We start from the raw sequence: 23,926 nt of genomic DNA, 5'->3' as shown, positions 1-23,926 counted from the left end.
CATCAGACTGCACCTTATTCTTCCATTGCTTCATGGTCCAAGTTTGACGTTCACATGTTCCTTATAGGCACTTTTGGTAGTGGATACAAGAGAACAGTCCCATACACCAAAAGCACTGCCATTCCTAACAACTATCATAGCCAACTTTAAAGTTTTTAGCAATTTGCGCTACAGCAGCCTTTTTGTGGCAACAGTTAATAAAGGTTGGCCTTTGGCCGACACAAGACCTGCTGCTTTGGCCTGGTCGTCTGTCTGTTCCACTTTAGCCCTTGTCAATCAGTTGATCTGATCCTTATGCATGCTCATTGAAAGGTTGAAAAGAAAACAAGACAATGATCGGGTTACAGATATGGATATTTGTTTTACAAAAAACCCACAGTTAAGTTTTTATGAAAAATCATCTTTTTGCATTAATCACAATTATGCATATATTTGGCATTACAGCACTAAATTTGTTGCGGTCATTTAGAATTTTTATCCCTTGACAAAGCTACTCGCACCTTTGGGATTGACAGTCTTTCAAAAGCCATTCTTAATTTTTCCGTTGACAGCCATATGAGGGCTTGTTTTGTGTGAGATGAGTTGTACTTTTGATTGACATCATTCATTTATTCAATTCCTACACTTTTATTTATTTTTCATTAATGTTTACCAATCGGGATAATCTATTTCCTATTTTGATCAGACGTATACAGATGTAGCGATACCACGTGTCATTTTTAAAAAATTGATTTTTAATATTGGGGAGGGTGATGATTTCAACTTTCATATTTTTCGCTTATATATTTAAACTTATTTTTCAGTTTTTACACTGCATTTTAGTCCCCTTAGGGAACTTGAACCTGGGATCTTCTGATTGCTTGTACTATACACAGCAATACTGCAGTGTATAGCACAAATCACAGTCACATATGAATATATTATCAGGAGAATTGTCATCACAAATATCGGGATCTTCATTGGACCCCTGGCCATCATGGCAACTGATCAGCACCCAGCGTTTGCGTGACAAGGATGCCGATGAGCACATAGAATTAAATGTCCTCATTCTGGTATGCTGTAAATGCCAATGTCAGAGATTGATAGTTGAATTTAACGGGTTAACAGCTATGGCTGGGGCTCCACTCCATTTGTGGCTGTTAGGCCACGTTCACACTTTCAGTATTTGGTCAGTATTATACATTAGTATTTATTCCACTCTGGTTTTGGCTTACGATCAGGGTGCGAGTGCAATGTGAGAAAAAAAATTGCATTGCACTTGCAACAATGTTATTCCACGGACCACTAGGCATTGTTCATCTGTGAATTTTTCCTCACCTGGAATTGGGGTGAGGAAAAAAAATCACAGCAAGCCTTGTAAAATGGCAGAGACTCACCAATGCAAGTCAATCGGTGAGAGAAAAATTTATTTTACTCACACATCTCATAGGAAACCCGACATTTCATCAGCCAAGTACAGCAAATTCACAGTGTGAACTGTCAGAATAAATTAGACAGCATAGATATACAGATAGATGTCAGTGCCATATATAATTAATGCAGTGCATGTAGCTTTCTGTACATGTATTTAGTTAATAAATAAATATATGAAAGAAAATGGTGAGGGGTCCCCCTCATTTTTATTAACCAGCTGAGTGAAAACAGACAGCTTAGAGCTGGTCTCAATAGTCTGGGAAGAGGGAAAAAAACACGGAGCTTCCCATGCTATTAATATGAGCTCACAGCTGTCTACTTGGCTTTTACTGGTTATTAAAAATGGGGAACTGCCCCAAAAATGACATGGGGTACCCCTTATTTTAAATATCCAGCAAAGGCTAAGCAGACAGCTGCGGGCTGATATTAATAGCCTGGGAAGGGGTCATGGATATGGATATACCAGCCATTAGGCTCCCTAGAAATCGTAAATCCATTAGATTCACCAATACTGGTGCTATCCTTGGCTCTTACTGCTTGCCCTGGTGAGTTGGCAAGTGGGATAATGGTTTTCGGGATGATGTCAGCTGACATCAAGCCCAGGGGTTAGTAATGGAGAAGTGTCTATAAGGCACCCCCATAAATTTAAAGCACACACAAAGAAAAGTCCTTTTATTTCTACAAAGCTATCCTTGACCCTCCTTTACCCATTTATTACCTTTTAACAAATCAAAAATTCCAAAGGGGTCGGCCGTAAATCCATCCCACGTCCCACGATGATCTCCAACTCTGCTACATCCAGCTAGTGTGTTGACTGGTGACCTGAGTAATGCAACTGCTCAACATGCCAGTTAGGTGACTGGAGTTCATCGGCTATGAACTGCTGTAAACTTACTGATGCCAGCACTCGCTGCATGAGAAAGATAGAGGGCACAAAAATCAATCAACATATAGGATAGTATACAAAGTAGAGCACGTGTGTTAAGCACCTCCTGTATACAAGGAACATGGCTATGAGCAGTGCAAAATGGCTAGGAGTTTGTTATAAATAATAATGGTGTATGCCTCACAACCCCACCCAAAAAGCATGCTGAGGTTGTGAGGAATACAACATTATTATGGTGTATTATACTATATTGTGGGTGTTCTTTTTGTGCCCTCTACTGTACCTTGTACTGCACAGTGATACTTATTATTCTCATACTTTGAGACTAGCTGATATACAATGAAGATAGAAAAATATTTGCTATAGAATTTAGGTCACCGCGCTACCCTAATCAAGGACAATAGACTAGGCCAGTTCAAACAATATCCACAAGATGGTTCCAATTGGAGGGGAGCGCCCCCACTGTCGCAGGGCCGAGGGGCACCCGGTACCGGGCCTCTGTGTCTCGGTTCTGGGGTTGTCACGGTGGCTGGGCCCGGTCCGTGACCCTGCTGAGGGGCGTCCAGTGAAAGTTGAGAATGTGATGAGGTTGTGGTGCGGTGCCGGTCACAGTAAATAACGAGGACACCAGGTTGCAGTCTCTTTACCTCTTTACTGAAGGCTTCAGGATCCTCAGTCCGGAATACGGTTAACCGGGCTGCGTGAGTCCGGCTGGTCCGATGGCACCTCCAGAGTTCCCTTTGCAGGTGGAAATCTGTGCCTACCTTCTAGCGCTTGTGTGTTGTGGTCCTCCCCTGCTGTGTTTACGGGATAGTCCCCACAACTGTTGTGTCTGTTTCTGAAGTTCCCTCACAACTCGATTTTGATGTTCTTCTTCGTCCCCCCAGATGATATGGCTAGGACGCACCCGTATGATGGGTAGGCTCGGAGCTCTTCCGGGACCCTAGTGTTGCCCCTCTCCAACTGTTGCCCCCTATGTCTTCTTAGGTGATTTGAGTGAGACAGCCCGCCTATAACTGACTGTCCTGCCGTAGGTTTGAAGTAAGGCCTGGAGCTCAATACTTCCTCGGCGTTTCTGGCCACCGGCTACGCACCTCAGTAGGATGTTGCCTCGTCTCACAGCACGACTCCTACTGGTGTTTCTCCTTGTTGCGTTGATCTCATTTCTCACTCAGCACAATAAACCTCGCTTCTTGTCCTTTCTTGGGGTACCGCCGCGATGAAGTGCAGGCGCGGTCCCGTAACATTCTTTCCTGTTAGGTAGGCCTCTGTCAGGATCCCACCCCTGACAGGGACCCCCTGAATCTTCCCCTGCAACACCCTCTGCCACAGGATGTTGCCTGGTTCCAACCCAGTCAGCTTCTGACTAACTTCCTATCTAACCCCCAGTTTTACCAGATTGTGAGGAGTGGCCTAATACATAGCACCCTTAGCTCCCCCTGGAGGCCAGACTGTGAAGTGTATTGGTGTCTGTGATACCTGGTCAGGTGAACTCCTTCAGTGCCATCAGATGTACCATAGCCCCCCTTAGCGGCGGAGCATCAGTACTGCAACGACCAGGACTCTGGGGCACTGCACTCCCCCCCCGGTTAAACCCAGTACTCCTGGAATGGGAAGGAAACAGCAATACATGTCAGCAAAAAGACATACAATTTTGAAATGCAATAACAAGTAAACTTGAACAGAGCTTCCCTTTATGGGAGATGAGGACACTTGAACATTACAAACATGGTTAAATATTTTAAATAACACACTATAAATAACTTCTCTTACCCAACCGGGTATTCTACTTAGTGCAATTTCTGAACAATAATTTAACATTGCCTTTAAAGGGAACCTGTCACCCCGTTTTTTCGGTATGAGATAAAAATATTGTTAAATAGGGCCTGAGCTGAGCATTACAATAGTGTAGTTTGTGGACCCCGATTCCCCACCTATGCTGCCGAAATACGTTACCAAAGTAGTCGTTTTCGCCTGTCAATCAGGCTGGTCTGGTCAAAAGGGCGTGTTGTCTTCCCCCAGATTTTGCGTAGTTTTCCGTTGGTGGCGTAGTGGTGTGCGCATGCCCAAGGTCCAGAATCCTCTGCCAGGGGATTTAAAAGAGCGCGCTGTTCGTTATTTCATTGGTGATCGGTGGGCGCGGCCATCTTCCTTTGGCCGCGCGTGCGCAGAAGCGGCGCTCTGCTGGCCGCGGCTTCAGGAAAATGGTCGCGGGATGCCGCGCGTGCGCAGATGGATATCGCGGCGGCCATTTTCCTGAAGCCGCGACCAGCAGAGCGCCGCTTCTGCGCACGCGCGGCCAAAGGAAGATGGCCGCGCCCACCGATCACCAATGAAATAACGAACAGCGCGCTCTTTTAAATCCCCTGGCAGAGGATTCTGGACCTTGGGCATGCGCACACCACTACGCCACCAACGGAAAACTACGCAAAATCTGGGGGAAGACAACACGCCCTTTTGACCAGACCAGCCTGATTGACAGGCGAAAACGACTACTTTGGTAACGTATTTCGGCAGCATAGGTGGGGAATCGGGGTCCACAAACTACACTATTGTAATGCTCAGCTCAGGCCCTATTTAACAGTATTTTTATCTCATACCGAAAAAACGGGGTGATAGGTTCCCTTTAAGGACATACACACTGAATCCACTAAAGACCTTCTTATAAAACACTATAAGGCTAATCAACTTTTCTTCATTTTCCACCTTTACATCTGCAGGACCGCCTGTCTATCTGCCCCAGGCCTACTGCCTCTCGTTCTGTTGCAGGACTGCCCCTTTCCGCCCGGGCCTACTGCCTTTCTGCTACTATACACAGTATAGAACTTATCAACCTTCTCTCAGTTCAAGATCACTGAGCCATCTCTGTATGGCTCCTAGGAGGACTCACCGACTAACCCCTAGTCGGGTTGTAGCAGCAGAGCAAAACACAGAAGGACGAACAGTTAACTATATACAAATGATGAAGCATTCTTGCTTACTCAGTTTCTGGCTAAGCAGGAGGCGGCCTCCTCCCGGGCCTCACTGGACAAACGGGTCGTGATGGTGTAGCAAAGACCGATCCCAGTAACGATAGGATCCCTCGTTGGGACACCCTCCTCGCTCGTGGGTGAACACGACCCGTAATGACACGGTGGGTCTGAATTCCCTGGGGTTCCGTGAGGGCAGGTTCCGGCACCTTCCCTGCAGGAGGCTCGTCTTCCGACGTTCCGGCAATGGCCTGGAGTGCGACGCACCGCTGGATGCCCCGAGCTATCCAGCCAACCTCCCTCCTCCACCGGGTCTAAGTCACTGCGTCCGTGGGCTCCAGGTCGTGACCGTACCTTCCCCCGCAGGGTTCCACCTCTTCCCGATCCACACGGACCTGCAGTGGCTCTCCAATTTCTTGTATAACTCCCCGTCCTTCCCGGGAGTTCAAGAACACCACCACACCCCAATGTGACGGGGGAACCTCCTCGACTTCCATCAGGTCGATCTGGGCCGCAGGTTGGGGTCTATTCCTCCACGCCGTCATCAGGCGCCGCAGATGTTCTGCCTCCGGCAGGATCCTCAGGCCCTGCGCCTGCAGCTCGCACTCTGCCGCGGCCGGGATGGAGGAAGCAGGGGACACCGGATTTAGGCGGACCTTCGTAGGCAGGCCCAGCCGAGCGGTCACACAAGCATCGGCCTCCCGGCGGCATGCTATCTGCCGGGCCTCGGCTGTGGCCACACACTCCTCAGACAGATGCCAGTTGGGTCTGCCCGTCGGTAGCTCCGTAAGGGCCAGTCCCTGCAACGATGGCGCGTCTGGGGCTGTGTCGGGTGGTGCAGCCTCATGCTGGGTCGGGTCGTCCCCACGCGGTGCTCCCGGCGTCGCCATCTTTGCTTCCTCTCCAGTGTCTTCTTCCCGCGGTCTCTTTCGGGGGCGGCCCCGTCTCCATGGTCTCCACCCTCCAAAGAGGATGAGAAGGCGGACCTCGGCTGCTGACGGACACGTCCTCAGGATGCAAAAATGTTTAGACTGGGCGGCCATTGTCTTTTGCGCTCTTCAGCTTGTCTACGCCCACTTCCACGCCCTTCTTCTCCTCCTGCGCTCTCCTCAGCGCTGTAATGGCGGCGGTTTTTGGCGGCAAGTGGCAATGCACAGTCTTTGCAATAAGTCACAGTCCAAGCACAATAAATCACAGTTCCAAGGCACACATGACCTGATTCTTCAGGCTTAAGTAGATCCTGTTCGTGACGCCAAGTTGGAGCGCCCCCACTGTCGCAGGGCCGAGGGGCACCCGGTACCGGGCCTCTGTGTCTCGGTTCTGGGGTTGTCACGGTGCCTGGGCCTGGTCCGTGACCCTGCTGAGGGGCGTCCAGTGAAAGTTGAGAATGTGATGAGGTTGTGGTGCGGTGCCGGTCGCAGTAAATAACGAGGACACCACCAGGTTGCAGTCTCTTTACCTCTTTACTGAAGGCTTCAGGATCCTCAGTCCGGAATACTGTTAACCGGGCTGCGTGAGTCCGGCCGGTCCGATGGCACCTCCAGAGTTCCCTTTGCAGGTGGAAATCTGTGCCTACCTTCTAGCGCTTGTGTGTTGTGGTCCTCCCCTGCTGTGTTTACGGGATAGTCCCCACAACTGTTGAGTCTGTTTCTGAAGTTCCCTCACAACTCGATTTTGATGTTCTTCTTCGTCCCCCCAGATGATATGGCTAGGACGCACCCGTATGACGGGTAGGCTCGGAGCTCTTCCGGGACCCTAGTGTCGCCCCTCTCCAACTGTTGCCCCCTATGTCTTCTTAGGTGATTTGAGTGAGACAGCCCGCCTATAACTGACTGTCCTGCCGTAGGTTTGAAGTAAGGCCTGGAGCTCAATACTTCCTTGGCATTTCCGGCCACCGGCTACGCGCCTCAGTAGGATGTTGCCTCGTCTTACAGCACGACTCCTACTGGTGTTTTCTCCTTGTTGCATTGATCTCGTTTCTCACTCAGCACAATAAACCTCGCTTCTTGTCCTTTCTTGGGGTACCGCCGCGATGAAGTGCAGGCGCGGTCCCGTAACGTTCTTTCCTGTTCGCTAGGCCTCTGTCAGGATCCCACCCCTGACAGGGACCCCCCTGAATCTTCCCCTGCAACACCCTCTGCCACAGGATGTTGCCTGGTTCCAACCCAGTCAGCTTCTGACTAACTTCCTATCTAACCCCCAGTTTTACCAGATTGTGAGGATTGGCCTAATACATAGCACCCTTAGCTCCCCCTGGAGGCCAGACTGTGAAGTGTATTGGTGTCTGTGATACCTGGTCAGGTGAACTCCTTCAGTGCCATCAGACGTACCATAGCCCCCCTTAGCGGCGGAGCATCAGTACTGCAATGAGCAGGACTCTGGGGCGCTGCAGGAGTAAAGTAGGATAAACACTTACTGTTATTGCATCGCTGTAGTGCCGGTACTGTGTCTGTTAGGGCGTGATGGTGTGCTGGGAGAAAAAGGAGACGACTTGTCCTCCGTACATCCAGAGCTGGTGGTCAGGTCGGCGGCATGGGGTGGCAGAGCTGCGGGGAGCGTCCTCCCCTGTTGGCGCGCACCAGAGAGATTAGCAAGCGGTGTCTCGGCTGTTGTGAATTTGGATTCTGGGCTCCCCCGGTGGCCGCTTGTGGAATTGGACTTGTCATCCTCTTTCCTGTTTCACCTGATTCCATCAGTAGTGGGTGTCGCTATTTAAGCTCATTTCTCTGGTGGTTTCTTGCCGGTCAACAATGTTATCTGATGCCTCTCAGTGCTTGTTCCTGCTTCTAGACAACTACTAGATAAGTTGGACTTTTGTCCATGTTTTGTTTTGCCTATTTGTTCCAGTTCACAGCTGAAGTTTTGTTACTGTGTCTGGAAAGCTCTCGTTGATCAGGGATTGCTACTCTGGCGTTATGAGTTAATGCCAGAGTTTAAGGTAATCTCTGGATGGTGTTTTGTTAGTGTTTTTCTGCTGACCATGAAAGTATACTATCTGTCTTCTGCTATCTAGTAAGCGGACCTCAAATTTGCTAAGACTATTTTCCTGCTGCGTTTGTTGTTTCATCTGAACTCACCGTCATTATATGTGGGGGGCTACTGTCTTCTTTGGAATATTTCTCTAGAGGTGAGCCAGGTCTTATATTTCCCTCTGCTAGCTATTTAGGTCTTAGGCCAGAGCTGGGCATCTAGCGATAAATAGGTAATGCTACCTGGCTATTTCTAGTTGCGCGGCAGGCTTAGTTCATGGTCAGTATAGTTCCATCTTCCGAGAGCTTGTCCCTCTATAGGCTTGCTATGATCTCTGCCTGCAGAGATCATGACAGTTTGACCGGCCAGTAAAGTGTTAAAGACCCAGGTTGAGAAAGGAGAGTTATAAGTAGTCTGCTGGAATTTTTTTTTTTTTTTTCCTCCAGTCTGCGTTGCTGCAGTCTTTTTTCTCTCTCTCCTCCTAATCTCTGTATGCTCTGTGTGCACCTGACAATAATGGATCTCCAGAGTGTAACTGCGGGTTTGAATAATCTCATCACGAAAGTACAAAATTTACAAGATTTTGTGGTACATGCTCCGGTATCTGAGCCGAGAATTCCTTTGCCGGAGTTCTTCACAGGGAATAGAGCTAGCTTCCAGAATTTCCGAAATAATTGTAAGCTTTATTTGTCCCTGAAGTCTCGTTCAGCTGGAGACCCTGCTCAGCAGGTTAGGATTGTGATTTCCTTGCTCAGGGGTGACCCTCAAGATTGGGCCTTCTCATTGCCAGCAGGGGATCCTGCGTTACGCGATGTGGATGCGTTTTTTCTGGCCTTGGGCTTGCTTTATGAGGAACCTCATTTGGAACTTCAGGCAGAAAAAACTTTGATGGCACTATCTCAGGGGCAAGACGAAGCTGAAGTTTTCTGCCAAAAATTCCGTAAATGGTCTGTGCTTACTCAGTGGAATGAGTGCGCCTTGGCGGCAACTTTCAGAGAAGGTCTCTCTGATGCCGTTAAGGATGTTATGGTGGGGTTCCCTTTGCCTGCAGGTCTGAATGAGTCCATGACAATGGCTATTCAGATTGATAGGCGTCTGCGGGAGCGCAAACCGATGCACCATCTGGCGGTGTCTATGGAAAAGACGCCAGAAAGTATGCAGTGTGATAGAATTCTGTCCAGGAGCGAGCGACAGAATTTTAGACGGAAGAATGGATTGTGTTTCTATTGTGGGGATTCTACTCATGTTATATCGGCATGCTCTAGGCGTACAAAGAAGCTAGATAAGTCTGTTTCCATTGGCACCATTCAGTCTAAGTTTATTTTGTCTGTAACCCTGATTTGCTCTTTGTCATCCATTGCCACGGACGCCTATGTTGACTCTGGCGCCGCTCTGAGTCTTATGGATTGGTCCTTTGCCAATCGTTGTGGTTTTGATTTAGAGCCTTTGGAGACTCTTATTCCTCTGAAGGGGATTGACTCCACCCCATTGGCTAATAATAAACCACAATACTGGACACAAGTAACCATGCGTATCAATCCGGATCACCAGGAGATTATTCGTTTCCTGGTGCTGTATAATTTACATGACGATTTGGTACTGGGATTGCCATGGTTGCAGTCTCACAACCCAGTCTTGGACTGGAGAGCAATGTCTGTGTTGAGCTGGGGATGTAAGGGTATTCATGGGGACGTACCTTTGGTTTCTATTTCGTCGTCCATTCCCTCTGAAGTCCCTGAGTTCCTCTCTGATTATCAAGACGTCTTTGACGAACCCAAGCTTGGGTCGTTACCTCCGCACCGTGAGTGCGATTGCGCCATAGATTTGATACCGGGTTGTAAATATCCAAAGGGTCGTTTGTTTAATTTGTCTGTGCCGGAACATGCTGCTATGCGGGAATATATAAAGGAGTCTTTGGAAAAGGGACATATTCGTCCATCTTCTTCTCCCTTGGGAGCTGGGTTTTTCTTTGTCTCAAAAAAAGACGGCTCTTTGAGACCATGTATTGATTATCGGCTTCTGAATAAGATCACTGTTAAGTATCAATACCCATTGCCATTGCTTACTGATTTGTTTGCTCGTATAGAGGGTGCTAAGTGGTTCTCTAAAATTGATCTTCGTGGGGCGTATAATTTGGTGCGGATCAGGCAGGGGGATGAGTGGAAGACCGCATTTAATACGCCCGAGGGCCACTTTGAGTATTTGGTCATGCCTTTTGGTCTTTCTAATGCCCCTTCAGTTTTCCAGTCTTTTATGCATGATATTTTCCGCGATTTTCTGGATAAATTTATGATAATATATCTGGATGATATTCTGATTTTTTCTGATGACTGGGACTCTCATGTCCAGCAGGTCAGGAGAGTTTTTCAGGTTCTGCGGTCTAATTCTTTATGTGTGAAGGGGTCTAAGTGCGTTTTTGGGGTCCAGAAAATTTCCTTTTTGGGGTATATTTTTTCTCCCTCTTCCATTGAGATGGATCCCGTCAAGGTGCAAGCTATTTGTGACTGGACTCAGCCCTCCTCTCTTAAGGGTCTTCAGAGATTTTTGGGCTTTGCCAACTTTTACCGCCGATTTATTGCTGGTTTTTCGGATGTCGTTAAACCACTGACTGATTTGACCAGACAAGGCGCTGATGTTGCTAATTGGTCCCCTCATGCTGTAGAGGCCTTTCAGGAGCTTAAGCGCCGTTTTGCCTCTGCCCCTGTGTTGCGTCAGCCTGATGTGAATCTGCCTTTTCAGGTTGAGGTTGACGCTTCGGAGATCGGAGCTGGGGCAGTGTTGTCGCAGAAAGGTTCCGACTGCTCCGTCATTAGGCCTTGTGCCTTCTTTTCTCGCAAATTTTCGCCCGCAGAGCGGAATTATGATGTTGGGAATCGGGAGCTTTTGGCCATGAAGTGGGCGTTTGAGGAGTGGCGCCATTGGCTCGAGGGGGCTAGGCATCAGGTGGTGGTATTGACTGACCACAAAAATTTGATTTATCTTGAGACTGCCAGACGCCTGAATCCTAGACAGGCGCGCTGGTCTTTATTTTTTTCTCGCTTTAATTTTGTGGTGTCATACCTACCGGGTTCTAAGAATGTTAAGGCAGATGCCCTTTCTAGGAGTTTTGACCCGGACTCTCCTGGTAATTCTGAACCCACAGGTATCCTTAGGGAGGGAGTAATTTTGTCGGCCGTTTCTCCTGATCTGCGGCGGTCCTTGCAAGAGTTTCAGGCGGATAGACCGGATCGTTGTCCGCCTGATAGACTGTTTGTTCCGGATGATTGGACCAGCAGAGTCATCTCTGAGGTACATTCTTCTGCATTGGCAGGTCATCCCGGAATTTTTGGTACCAGGGATTTGGTGGCAAGATCCTTCTGGTGGCCTTCTCTGTCACGAGATGTGCGAGTCTTTGTGCAGTCATGTGACGTTTGTGCTCGGGCCAAGTCTTGTAGTTCTCGGGCTAGCGGACTGCTGTTGCCCTTGCCTATTCCTAAGAGGCCTTGGACACACATTTCGATGGATTTTATTTCAGATCTGCCTGTTTCCCAGAAGATGTCTGTCATCTGGGTGGTCTGTGACCGTTTCTCTAAAATGGTCCATTTGGTTCCTCTGCCCAAGTTGCCTTCTTCTTCTGAGTTGGTTCCTCTGTTTTTTCAGAATGTTGTCCGATTGCACGGTATTCCTGAGAATATTGTTTCTGACAGAGGTACCCAATTTGTGTCTAGATTTTGGCGGGCATTCTGTGCTAGGATGGGCATAGATTTGTCTTTTTCATCTGCTTTTCACCCTCAGACTAATGGCCAGACCGAGCGGACTAATCAGACCCTTGAGACATATCTGAGGTGTTTTGTCTCTGCTGACCAGGATGATTGGGTTGCTTTTTTGCCATTGGCAGAGTTCGCCCTCAATAATCGGGCCAGTTCTTCCACCTTGGTGTCCCCGTTTTTCTGTAATTCGGGGTTTCACCCTCGATTTTCCTCCGGTCAGGTGGAATCCTCGGATTGTCCTGGAGTGGATGCGGTGGTGGAGAGATTGCATCACATCTGGGGGCAGGTTATGGACAATTTGAAGTTGTCCCAGGAGAAGACTCAGCGTTTTGCCAACCGTCATCGTCTTGTTGGTTCTCGGCTTTGTGTTGGAGATTTAGTGTGGTTGTCTTCTCGTTTTGTCCCTATGAGGGTCTCTTCTCCTAAGTTTAAACCTCGGTTCATCGGCCCTTATAGAATATTGGAGATTCTTAATCCTGTTTCTTTCCGTTTGGACCTCCCTGCGTCCTTTTCCATTCATAACGTTTTTCATCGGTCGTTATTGCGCAGGTATGAGGTACCTGTTGTACCTTCAGTTGAGCCTCCTGCTCCGGTGTTGGTTGAGGGTGAGTTGGAGTACGTTGTGGAGAAAATTTTGGACTCTCGTGTTTCCAGACGGAAACTCCAGTATCTGGTCAACTGGAAGGGTTACGGCCAGGAGGATAATTCTTGGGTCAATGCATCTGATGTTCATGCTTCTGATCTTGTTCGTGCCTTCCATAGGGCTCATCCTGGTCGCCCTGGTGGATCTGGTGAGGGTTCGGTGCCCCCTCCTTGAGGGGGGGGTACTGTTGTGAATTTGGATTCTGGGCTCCCCCGGTGGCCGCTTGTGGAATTGGACTTGTCATCCTCTTTCCTGTTTCACCTGATTCCATCAGTAGTGGGTGTCGCTATTTAAGCTCATTTCTCTGGTGGTTTCTTGCCGGTCAACAATGTTATCTGATGCCTCTCAGTGCTTGTTCCTGCTTCTAGACAACTACTAGATAAGTTGGACTTTTGTCCATGTTTTGTTTTGCCTATTTGTTCCAGTTCACAGCTGAAGTTTTGTTACTGTGTCTGGAAAGCTCTCGTTGATCAGGGATTGCTACTCTGGCGTTATGAGTTAATGCCAGAGTTTAAGGTAATCTCTGGATGGTGTTTTGTTAGTGTTTTTCTGCTGACCATGAAAGTATACTATCTGTCTTCTGCTATCTAGTAAGCGGACCTCAAATTTGCTAAGACTATTTTCCTGCTGCGTTTGTTGTTTCATCTGAACTCACCGTCATTATATGTGGGGGGCTACTGTCTTCTTTGGAATATTTCTCTAGAGGTGAGCCAGGTCTTATATTTCCCTCTGCTAGCTATTTAGGTCTTAGGCCAGAGCTGGGCATCTAGCGATAAATAGGTAATGCTACCTGGCTATTTCTAGTTGCGCGGCAGGCTTAGTTCATGGTCAGTATAGTTCCATCTTCCGAGAGCTTGTCCCTCTATAGGCTTGCTATGATCTCTGCCTGCAGAGATCATGACACTCGGCCAAAGGCGCCGCTACACTGCAGCGGAGTGTAAGGGGGTGTGGTCTGGGTGATGTCACCTAGAGCTGCAGGGAGAGAGCAGGAGACAGGTGCCGTGCAGGGCCTAATTGCCTATGGTGCGCCCCCAGACGCAGGGCCGTGGGGTACTCGGTACCGGGCCTCTCTGTCTCAGTTCTGGGGTTGTCACGGTGGCTAGAGCCGGTCCATGACCCTGCTAAGGTGCGTACAATGAAAGGTGTAGGTGGTGGTGCGTGGGGCAGGTCGCGGTGAATAACGAGGACACAGGGTTGCAGTCTCTTTACCTCTTTACTGAAGGCTTCAAGATCCTCAATCCAGAGTACGGTTAACAGAGCTGGCTGAGACCGGCCAGTCCGATGGCACCTGCAGAGTTCCCTTTGCAGGTGGAAATCTGTGCCTACCTTCTAGCGCCTGTGTGTTGTAGTACTTCCCTGCTGAGCACCACGGGATAGTCCTCACAACTGTTGTGTCTGTTTCTGATGTTCTTTCCCACAACTTATGTCTGTTCTGATGTTCTTCTCTGTCCCCCAGATGATATGGCTAGGACGCACCCGTATGACGGGTAGGCCTGGAGTTCTTCCGGGACCCTAGTGACGCCCCTCTCCCACAGTTGCCCACTATGTCTGCTTAGGTGATTTAGGTGAGACAGCCAACCTATAATTAACTGTCCTGCCGTTGGTTTGAAGTAATGCTTGGAGCCCAATACTTCCTCGGCATTCCGGCCACCGGCTACGTGCCTCAGTAGGATGTTGCCTCGATCTTACGGCACGACTCCTACTGGTGTTTTCTCCTTTTTGCTATGATCTCGTTTCTCACTCTTCACAATAAACCTCGCTTCTTGTCCTTTCTTGAGATACCGCCGCGATGTAGTGCAGGCGCGGTTCCTTAACGTTCTGTCTTGTTCGCTAGGCCTCTGTCAGGATCCCACCCCTGACAGGGACCCCCCTGAATCTTCCCCTGCAACACCCTCTGCCACAGGATTTTGCCTGGTTCGACCCAGTCAGCTTCTGTCTAACTTTCTATCCAACCCCCAGTTTTACCAAATTGTGAGTGGCCTAATACATAGTGCCCTTTGCTCCCCCTGGAGGCCAGACTATGAAGTGTATTGGTGTCTGTGATACCTGGTCAGGTGAACTCCTTGAGTGCCATCAGACGTACCATCACTCCCCTTAGCGGCGGAGCATCAGTACTGCAACGACCAGGACTCTGGGGCGCTGCACCTACGCGATTTGAAGGTCACCGGACCTTCTTCGTCAGGGCTAAGGGTATGTGCACATGTTGCAGATTTTGCTGCAGAACCACAGCGTTTCCGTAGCTGCGGGTCCGCAGCGGTTTCCCATGAGTTTACAGTACAATGTAAACGTATGGGAAACGAAATCCGCAGTACACATGCTGCGGAAAAAAACGCGCGGAAATGCAGCGGTTTATATTCCGCAGCATGTCAATTCTTTGTGCGGATTCCGCTGTGGGTTTACGCCTGCTCCAATAGAAATCTGCAGGTGAAAACCCGGAGAGGAAACCGCAATAAATCCGCAGTAAAAACCGCAGTGGTCTTGCACTGCGGATTTATTAAATCCGCTGCGGAAAATTCCGCAATGGAATCCGCAGCGTGTGCACAAGCCCTAAAGGTCCCGGACGTCTGCTGCTCTGTATATAAAGAAGAAACCCCGCCCACCTCTAATAGAAAAAATATATGTAAATAAATGTGTGAGCTGCAGAGAACCCCCAAGAAGAAGGACTAGGGAACTGCTTAAAAGCTGGTTATGAATAACCATTAAAAATAATTAAAAAATTATTAAAAAATAGGTTGCCTAGTCTCATAATAGGACAAAAGTACTCATTTGAATCAGATATGAGCATAATTATCTCCCAATGTGCCATTTAAAAATGGAAAAAAAAATTATTACATTAAAAGGTAACTTTTATTAAATCAAATTAAAAAGGGGTATTGTTAAAAGACTAATTGGATTAAAAATCAGGTATTTAAATATACCTGTAAGAAATATAAAACCGTACTCGGTGATAAAAGAAAAGGGGTGGCCCAATAATCATAATGGCCACCCAGGGCCAAAATGGGAAGGGAAGGAGAAAAGGGAATTAAAAAGGGAAAAGAACATTACTGAAAATTATTGCGTGAGTACAAAGCTATGTGTGTTTAATATATATTTTTTTTTTCAGAAAAATATTTGTTAATGATTTTCCTTTTACTACCTATGCATATACCGTATACTTATTTTCTTGTCCAGTTGGTGTATTCATCCTTTTGAGCTTTCATTGTGAACCTTGCTTATTTTTTTTATTGTGTCTATACATTAATTACACTGGTTGTTCTTTTCTAATCTTATATATATTTTTGCAATAACATTTTTATTTGGAGGTCATGACATCATAATTTTGTAATGCTATGATTATGGTCCAGGGACATTTTTTTTCTCATTGTTAAAAAAAAAGGCAGAATTATTAGAATTTTATTGTTTATATTCTTACCTATATAAGACATATATGCTCCAAAATGGTGCCATTTTGGCTGAAATGCAACTCACCAGAAAAAAAAACAAGCCAACATACAAATTCTTCAATGAAAAAATATAGCTTATGAAAAGCAACATTAAAAATGCATTCTCTGACTATTATGCATTCACCTAATGTGTAGTTAAAGGAGTGAGGATCATTCAGCACAAGTGAAAATAGGTTTGAGTGAAGTGCAATTTTTACAGCCTGCTATAAATGTCAATGATTACACTGGGGTAATATTCAGCAGCCCACTCCTTACTTATTCAGTTCACACTAAGACAATTCAGAAACGAGTTAAAAACTGAGAAAAATGATGCCTCTTGTTTTTCCTCAACCCTTCTAGATTGTGAACATGAACTGGTGGACCTTTTTTTTATATTTTTTACATTCCATGGATATAAGACTTGGATATTTTTGCACTTTTACTTGCTATTTAGCTTTTCTTGTTCTGGGAAGATTTTAATATTTTACAAATAACTTTTCAAGATTGCCTTTCTACTACTAATTCTAATATGACTTTGTAAATACTAAGTCACGGAGTGGCAAAACAACCAGAAGAATCACACTTTAGAGTCCGGTGAGTATTTCTAATGTGTTTTTTTCTTTTATCACTGTGCGTTCACACTATAATCCACCTCTTTACATTAATATACATTTACTTAGACACCATCTTGGGGTACATACAGGTTATTGATGAATTTTTAGCTAGAACAGCTATTCTAGGGGTTTTTTTCTTGCATCATTTGCAGTGTGATATAGTTGATATGTCAACTTTATTTTCCAGGTTGTTATAATTGCGGTGATACCATTTTTGTTACTCTATTATGAGAGCCATAACTTTTTAATTAGTGCGTTGACAGCACTATGTGTCTTAGCACTTAATTCAATCTATAATTGGATAATCATAGCTACTTTTAATGTTGTTTTTGTTTTGCTTTCTGAGGCTTGATTAATAAAAACCGCAATTCATTATCTGGTTAAGGGCTGTCCCACACGTCCAGATAATTCCGGTACCGGAATAAATCGGTACCGGAGTTATCCGTGTCCGTGTGCCTGGGAACTCACGGAGGCCATACGTGCGGCACACGTGTGCCGCCCGTATGGCGAGTGGGTACCACACGGAGCGTGTGGTACCCACTCTGCATGGTGCTGAAGCTGCGATTCATATCTTCCCTGCAGCAACGTTTGCTGTAGAGAAAATATGAAGAATAGTGTTTAAAATAAAGATCTATGTGTCCGCCGCCCCCCCACCCCCTGTGCGCCCCCCCGCTGGTCAGAAAATACTTACCCGCTCCCTCGCTGCTTCCTGGTCTGGCCGCGGCTTCTCCTGCATGCGGTCACGTGGGGCCGATCATTTACAGTCATGAATATGTGGCTCCACCTCCCATAGGGGCGGAGCCGACTATTCATGATTGTAAATGATCGGCCCCACGTGACCGCATACAGTAGGAGGCGCGGCCAGACCAGGAAGGAGCGAGGGAGCGGGTAAGTATTTTCTGACCAGCGGGGGGGCGCACAGGGGGTGGGGGGGTGGCGGACACATGGATCTTTATTTTTAACACTATTCTTCATATTTTCTCTATAGCAAACGCTGCTACAGGGAAGATATGAATACCGGCTTCAGCACCATGTGGGGGGGACAGCGCTTACTGTAGCGCTGTCTCCTGCACGCACACGGACCCCAGACGGAGAATGTCCGTGTGAGGTCCGTGTTTTACGCGGACCCATTGACTCTATTGGGTCCGTGTAAAACGTGCGCTCCCACGAACACTGACATGTCTCCGTGTTTGGCACACGGAGACACGGTCCGCAAAAAATCAATGACATCTGAACAGATGCATTGATTTTTATGGGTCTACGTGTGTCAGTGTCTCCGGTACGTGAGGAAACTGTCACCTCACGTACCGGAGCCACTGACGTGTGAAACCGGCCTAACGCAGTGTTGCGCAACGTGCATTCCAGGATTACATGCAGCCCTTGATATTCTTTGTGGCCCCAACAATTTGGTCATAAACATTGTCTGTCTCTGCTGGCTTTTGACATGTATATTCCTTGCCAGAGAGAAGCGGTATGGTTTATAAAGCAAAGGTAGATAATTACCTATAGTTGACTCTGTACCCCTCTCTGAACCACCCAAATATTAACAGAATAGGAGTCTCCTAACCTCTGTGTAAGGGCTTAATGTTGATCCAGAAAAGTAGGACGAGTGTCATGCGAGTACGATTCGATCTTTCTCGCATGTCATATGGCTGCTATGTGTAGGCAATGCCTTTTTTTTCCTACAACTATTATTCAACAATCATGTACAGGAGCATTTACAGTGTTCTATTCTACAGAATGGGTAATTATCTGTAAAAAATCGGACAGCATACAGATGGTCCATGTGCCTTTTTTTTTTATTTTATTTTATTGGATTGCACTAGTCCGATTTCTCATCGGAGATGAGTATGAGCCCTAACACTCCAGAAAGGAGTTGATGATGTGGAAAGGTGGCCATACATAAATAAAATAAATAAGATTCTCTTCATTAGGGTTGAGCGAAATGGGTCGATCATTTTCAATAGTCGCCGACTTTTGGCTAAGTCGGCGTCTCATGAAACCCGATCCGACCCCTGTGCTTGTCGGCCATGCGGTACGCGACTTTCGCGCCAAAGTCGCGTTTCAATGACGCGAAAAGCGCCATTTCTCAGCCAATGAAGGTGAACGCAGAGTGTGGGCAGCGTGATGACATAGATCCTGGTCCCCACCATCTTAGAGAAGGGCATTGCAGTGATTGGCTTGCTGTCTGCGGCGTCACAGGGGCTATAAAGGGGCGTTCCCGCCGACCGCCATCTTACTGCTGCTGATCTGAGCTTAGGGAGAGGTTGCTGCCGCTTCGTCAGAAGCAGGGAGAGCGTTAGGCAGGGTCCACTAACCACCAAACCGCTTGTGCTGTAGCGATTTCCACTGTCCAACACCACCTTCGGTGTGCAGGAACAGTGGAAGCTATTTATTTTTTTTTTTCCTCAGCGCTGTAGCTCATTGGGCTGCCCTAGAAGGCTCCGTGATAGCTGTATTGCTGTGTGTACGCCACTGTGGAAACCAACTGCTTTTTTCAAAGCACATATCCTCTTGTTCCTTTCTGCACAGCTATCTTTTTTGTTTGTCCACACTTTTTATTTAATTTGTGCATCAGTCCACTCCTATTGCTGCCTGCCATACCTGGCTTAGATTACTGCAGGGAGATAGTAATTGTAGGACAGTCCCTGTTTTTTTTTTGTTTTTTTTGTGGGAGATTAAGATTGGCATTTCTGCTACAGTGCCATCCCTGTGTGTGCCATCTCTCACTGAGTGGGCCATAGAAAGCCTATTTATTTTTTCCGTGATTTGTGTTCTAAATTCTACCTCAACACAAAAACACTACATCAATCAGTGGTAGAAAAATATTGGCCTCAGTCAGGGCTTGTGTGCCACTGCTGTGTGTGCTATCTCTTATTCAGTGGGCTATAGAAAGCCTATTTATTTATTTATTTTTTTTCTTATTATTGGGTTTCTAAAGTCTCCCTTAAAAAACAAAAAATACATAAAAAAACAGTGGGAGAGTAATATTGCCCTTTCAGCTTGTGTGCCAGTCTTGACTCCTGGGTGTGCCACCTCTCTCTCTCATTCAGTGGGCCATAGAAAGGCTATTTATTTTTTTGGTTTTTTTAATATTATTTGGTTTCTAAAGTCTCCCTGAAAATAAAAAAAAAACTTAAAAAAACAGTGGGAGAGTAATATTGCCCTTTCAGCTTGTGCGCCAGTCTTGACTCCTGGGTGTGCCACCTCTCTCTCTCTAATTGTGGGCCATAGAAAGCCTTTTTTTTTTTTTTTTTTTTTTTTTAATATTATTGGGTTTCTAAAGTCTCCCTTAAAAAACAAAAAATACATAAAAAAACAGTGGGAGAGTAATATTGCCCTTTCAGCTTGTGTGCCAGTCTTGACTCCTGGGTGTGCCACCTCTCTCTCTCTCATTCAGTGGGCCATAGAAAGGCTATTTATTTTTTTGGTTTTTTTAATATTATTTGGTTTCTAAAGTCTCCCTGAAAAAAAAAAAAAACTTAAAAAAACAGTGGGAGAGTAATATTGCCCTTTCAGCTTGTGCGCCAGTCTTGACTCCTGGGTGTGCCACCTCTCTCTCTCTAATTGTGGGCCATAGAAAGCCTTTTTTTTTTTTTTTTTTTTTTTTTTTTAATATTATTTGGTTTCTAAAGTCTCCCTTAAAAAACAAAAAATACATAAAAAAACAGTGGGAGAGTAATATTGCCCTTTCAGCTTGTGTGCCAGTCTTGACTCCTGGGTGTGCCACCTCTCTCTCTCATTCAGTGGGCCATAGAAAGCCTTTTTTTTTTTGTTTTTTTTTTAATATTATTTGGTTTCTAAAGTCTCCCTGAGAAAAAAAATAAAATAAATTAGGTGGGAGATTAATATTGACATTAGTGCTTGAGTGACAGTCCTGCGTGTGTGTCATCTCTGTGATTTTGTGCCACAGAAAACAGAGTGTGTAACATTGTGCCTGATTTTCCTTGTGGTCTCACCAACCTGTTAAGGGATATTGAAATCATACTGAAGTTATAGCTCACCGTGTAAGTTGTTTGACAGCAACAAATAAAGTTACTTTGGCTAAGATTTTAAAACAATGAGGAAGTCTGGTGCAAGAGGTCGTCGTGGGCGTTCATTGTCAGCTGGTAATGATGGTAGTGGTAGTGGAGCATCAGGTGGTCGTGGGGATAAAAATATTCCACCTAAGTCTGGAGCTGTGGAGCCAGTTTCGTCGTCAGGCTACACAAGGCCTCGAACGCTCTCTTTTCTGGGAGTAGGAAAACCGCTTTTAAAGGCGGAGCAGCAACAGCAAGTTTTGGCTTACATTGCAGACTCAGCCTCTAGCTCTTTTGCCTCCTCTTCCGAAACTGGTAAATGTAAAAGCAGCGCGTCGCTTGTGGATGTTCACGGTAAGGGACAAGTCGCTTCCTTGTCCTCCTCAGCAAAAACTACAACAAGAGAGAAGGATGCAGCAGGCGACACAACGGGTCACTCCATGGAGCTCTTTACACATACCGTCCCTGGCTTAGAAAGTGAAACATTTAACAGGCCATGCCCATTACAAGTAGATTCTGACATGGAGTGCACTGATGCACAGCCACAGCCAGAGTACTATGCTGCTCCTTTGACTCAGACCACCACATTGCCCTCTCAGGGTACAGATCCACAATCAGACCCTGATGAGACTATGTTGCCCCGCCACGAACGCTATACCACCGACCGACACAGTGACACAGACGAAGTTGCACACGAGCTCGAAGAGGAGGTAATAGATGACCCAGTTATTGACCCCGATTGGCAGCCATTGGGGGAACAGGGTGCAGGCGGCAGTAGTTCAGAAGCGGAGGAGGGGCCGCAGCAGGCATCAACATCGCAACAGGTTCCATCTGCCGGGCCCGTATCTGGCCCAAAACGCGTGTCAAAGCCAAAACCTGTTGGAGGACAGCGTGGCCATCCGGTTAAAGCTCAGTCTGCAATCCCTGAAAAGGGATCCGAGTCTAGGAAGAGTGCAGTCTGGCATTTTTTTAAACAACATCCAACTGATCAGCGCAAAGTCATCTGTCAAAAATGTTCAACTAGCTTAAGCAGAGGTCAGAATCTGAAAAGTCTAAATACTAGTTGCATGCATAGACACTTAACCACCATGCATTTTCAAGCCTGGACTAACTACCAAACGTCCCTTAAGGTTGTAGCACCCTCGGCCAATGAAGCTAGTCAGCAACGCAACATCCCTTCCGTCACTGTAAGGCCACCATTTTCCGCACCACCGGCAGTATCTGTGCAGGTTTCTTTGCCAGCCAAAAGCAGTCAGGGTCAGGGAACCACCAGTTTTGTAGGAGGAAATATTGCATCTAGGGCACCGGCAGAAACAATACCGTCTCCAACCGTCTCTCAGTCTGCCATGTACACCGGCACACCCGAAAGTTCCACGATCTCCAGCTCTCCAGTCCAGCTCACCCTACATGAGACTCTGGTTAGAAAAAGGAAGTACTTATCCTCGCATCCGCGTACACAGGGTTTTAACGCCCACATAGCTAGACTAATCTCGTTAGAGATGATACCCTACCGGTTAGTTGAAAGCGAAGCTTTCAAAGCCCTGATGGAGTACGCTGAACCACGATACGAGCTACCCAGTCGACACTTTTTTTCCAGAAAAGCCATCCCAGCCCTGCACCAGCATGTTAAACAGCGCATCGTCCATGCACTCAGGCAAACTGTGAGTACAAAGGTGCACCTGACTACAGATGCATGGACCAGTAGGCATGGCCAGGGACGTTATGTGTCCATCACGGCACACTGGGTGAATGTGGTGGATGCAGGGTCCACAGGCGACATCAATTTAGGGACAGTTGTGCCTAGCCCACGGTCTAGGAAACAGTTGGCTGTAGGCGTTCGCACCCCCTCCTCCTCGTCCTCCTGCAGAAGCTACAGCTCTTCCACAGAACGCAGTCTGCCAACCACTCCATCGGCAGATGACACTGTTGCACACCAGTTGTCCCATTATGGGCCAGCTACTGCCAAGCGTCAGCAGGCTGTATTGGCTATGAAGTGTTTGGGCGACAACAGACACACCGCGGAAGTTCTGTCCGAGTTCTTGCAACAAGAAACGCAGTCGTGGCTGGGCACAGTAGATCTTGAGGCAGGCAAGGTAGTGAGTGATAACGGAAGGAATTTCATGGCTGCCATCTCCCTTTCCCAACTGAAACACATTCCTTGCCTGGCTCACACCTTAAACCTGGTGGTGCAGTGCTTATTGAAAACTTATCCTGGGTTCTCCGACCTGCTCCTCAAAGTGCGTGCACTTTGCTCACATATCCGACGTTCGCCTGTACACGCCAGCCGTATGCAGACCTATCAGCGGTCTTTGAACCTTCCCCAGCATCGCCTCATCATAGACGTTGCAACAAGGTGGAACTCAACACTGCACATGCTTCAGAGACTGTGCGAACAGAGGCGTGCTGTTATTTATTTGTGGGAGGATACACGGGCAGGCAGTAGGATGGCAGACATGGAGTTGTCAGGTGTGCAGTGGTCTAAGATACAAGACATGTGTCAAGTCCTTCAGTGTTTTGAGGAATGCACACGGCTGGTTAGTGCAGACAACGCCGTAATAAGCATGAGCATCCCCCTAATGCGTCTGCTGATGCAAAGTTTGACGCACATAAAGGAGCAGGCGTCTGCACCAGAGGAAGAGGAAAGCCTTGATGACAGTCAGCCATTGTCTGGTCAGGGCAGTGTACAGGACGAGGTAGCGGGCGAAGAGGAGGTGGAGGACGAGGAGGATGATGGGGATGAGTATATTTTTAATGCCGAACCTTTCCCGGGGGCACAGGAAATTGGTTGCGTGTCACGGCCGGGTTCTGGTTTTTTGAGGGACACAAGTGACGTAGATTTGCCTGCAACTGCCCCTCAACCAATCACAACCGGAGATTTGACAACTGGAACTTTGGCCCACATGGCGGATTATGCCTTACGTATCCTAAAAAGGGACACACGCATTACGAAAATGATGAACGATGACGATTACTGGTTGGCCTGCCTCCTTGATCCACGCTATAAAGGCAAATTGCAAAATATTATGCCACATGAGAACTTGGAACTAATATTAGCAACCAAACAATCAACTCTTGTTGACCGTTTGCTTCAGGCATTCCCAGCACACAGCGCACGTGATCGTTCTCACACGAGCTCCAGGGGGCAGCAGACTAGGAGTGTTAGGGGTGCACACATCAGAAGTGGCGTTGGACAGAGGGGTTTTCTGACCAGGTTGTGGAGTGATTTTGCTATGACCGCAGA

The 23,926-nt window shown here is 47.1% G+C and overlaps 1 protein-coding gene across 3 annotated transcripts in view; it reads left to right on the top strand.

The window, feature by feature from the left end:
* LOC143764084 (uncharacterized) overlaps positions 1-23,926 on the top strand; it is a 74,815-nt gene that overhangs the window by 271 nt on the left and 50,618 nt on the right. For all 3 annotated transcript variants that reach the window (XM_077249330.1, XM_077249332.1, XM_077249331.1), the window contains exon 2: positions 16,413-16,646. The gene's annotated coding sequence lies outside the window, so the exon portion shown is untranslated. The remainder of the gene's footprint in view (positions 1-16,412; positions 16,647-23,926) is intronic.

This window comes from Ranitomeya variabilis, chromosome 1 (assembly GCF_051348905.1).
Source record: "Ranitomeya variabilis isolate aRanVar5 chromosome 1, aRanVar5.hap1, whole genome shotgun sequence".
In the NCBI taxonomy this organism is placed as follows: domain Eukaryota; kingdom Metazoa; phylum Chordata; class Amphibia; order Anura; family Dendrobatidae; genus Ranitomeya; species Ranitomeya variabilis.
This window is presented reverse-complemented; position numbering and strand designations above follow the sequence as displayed.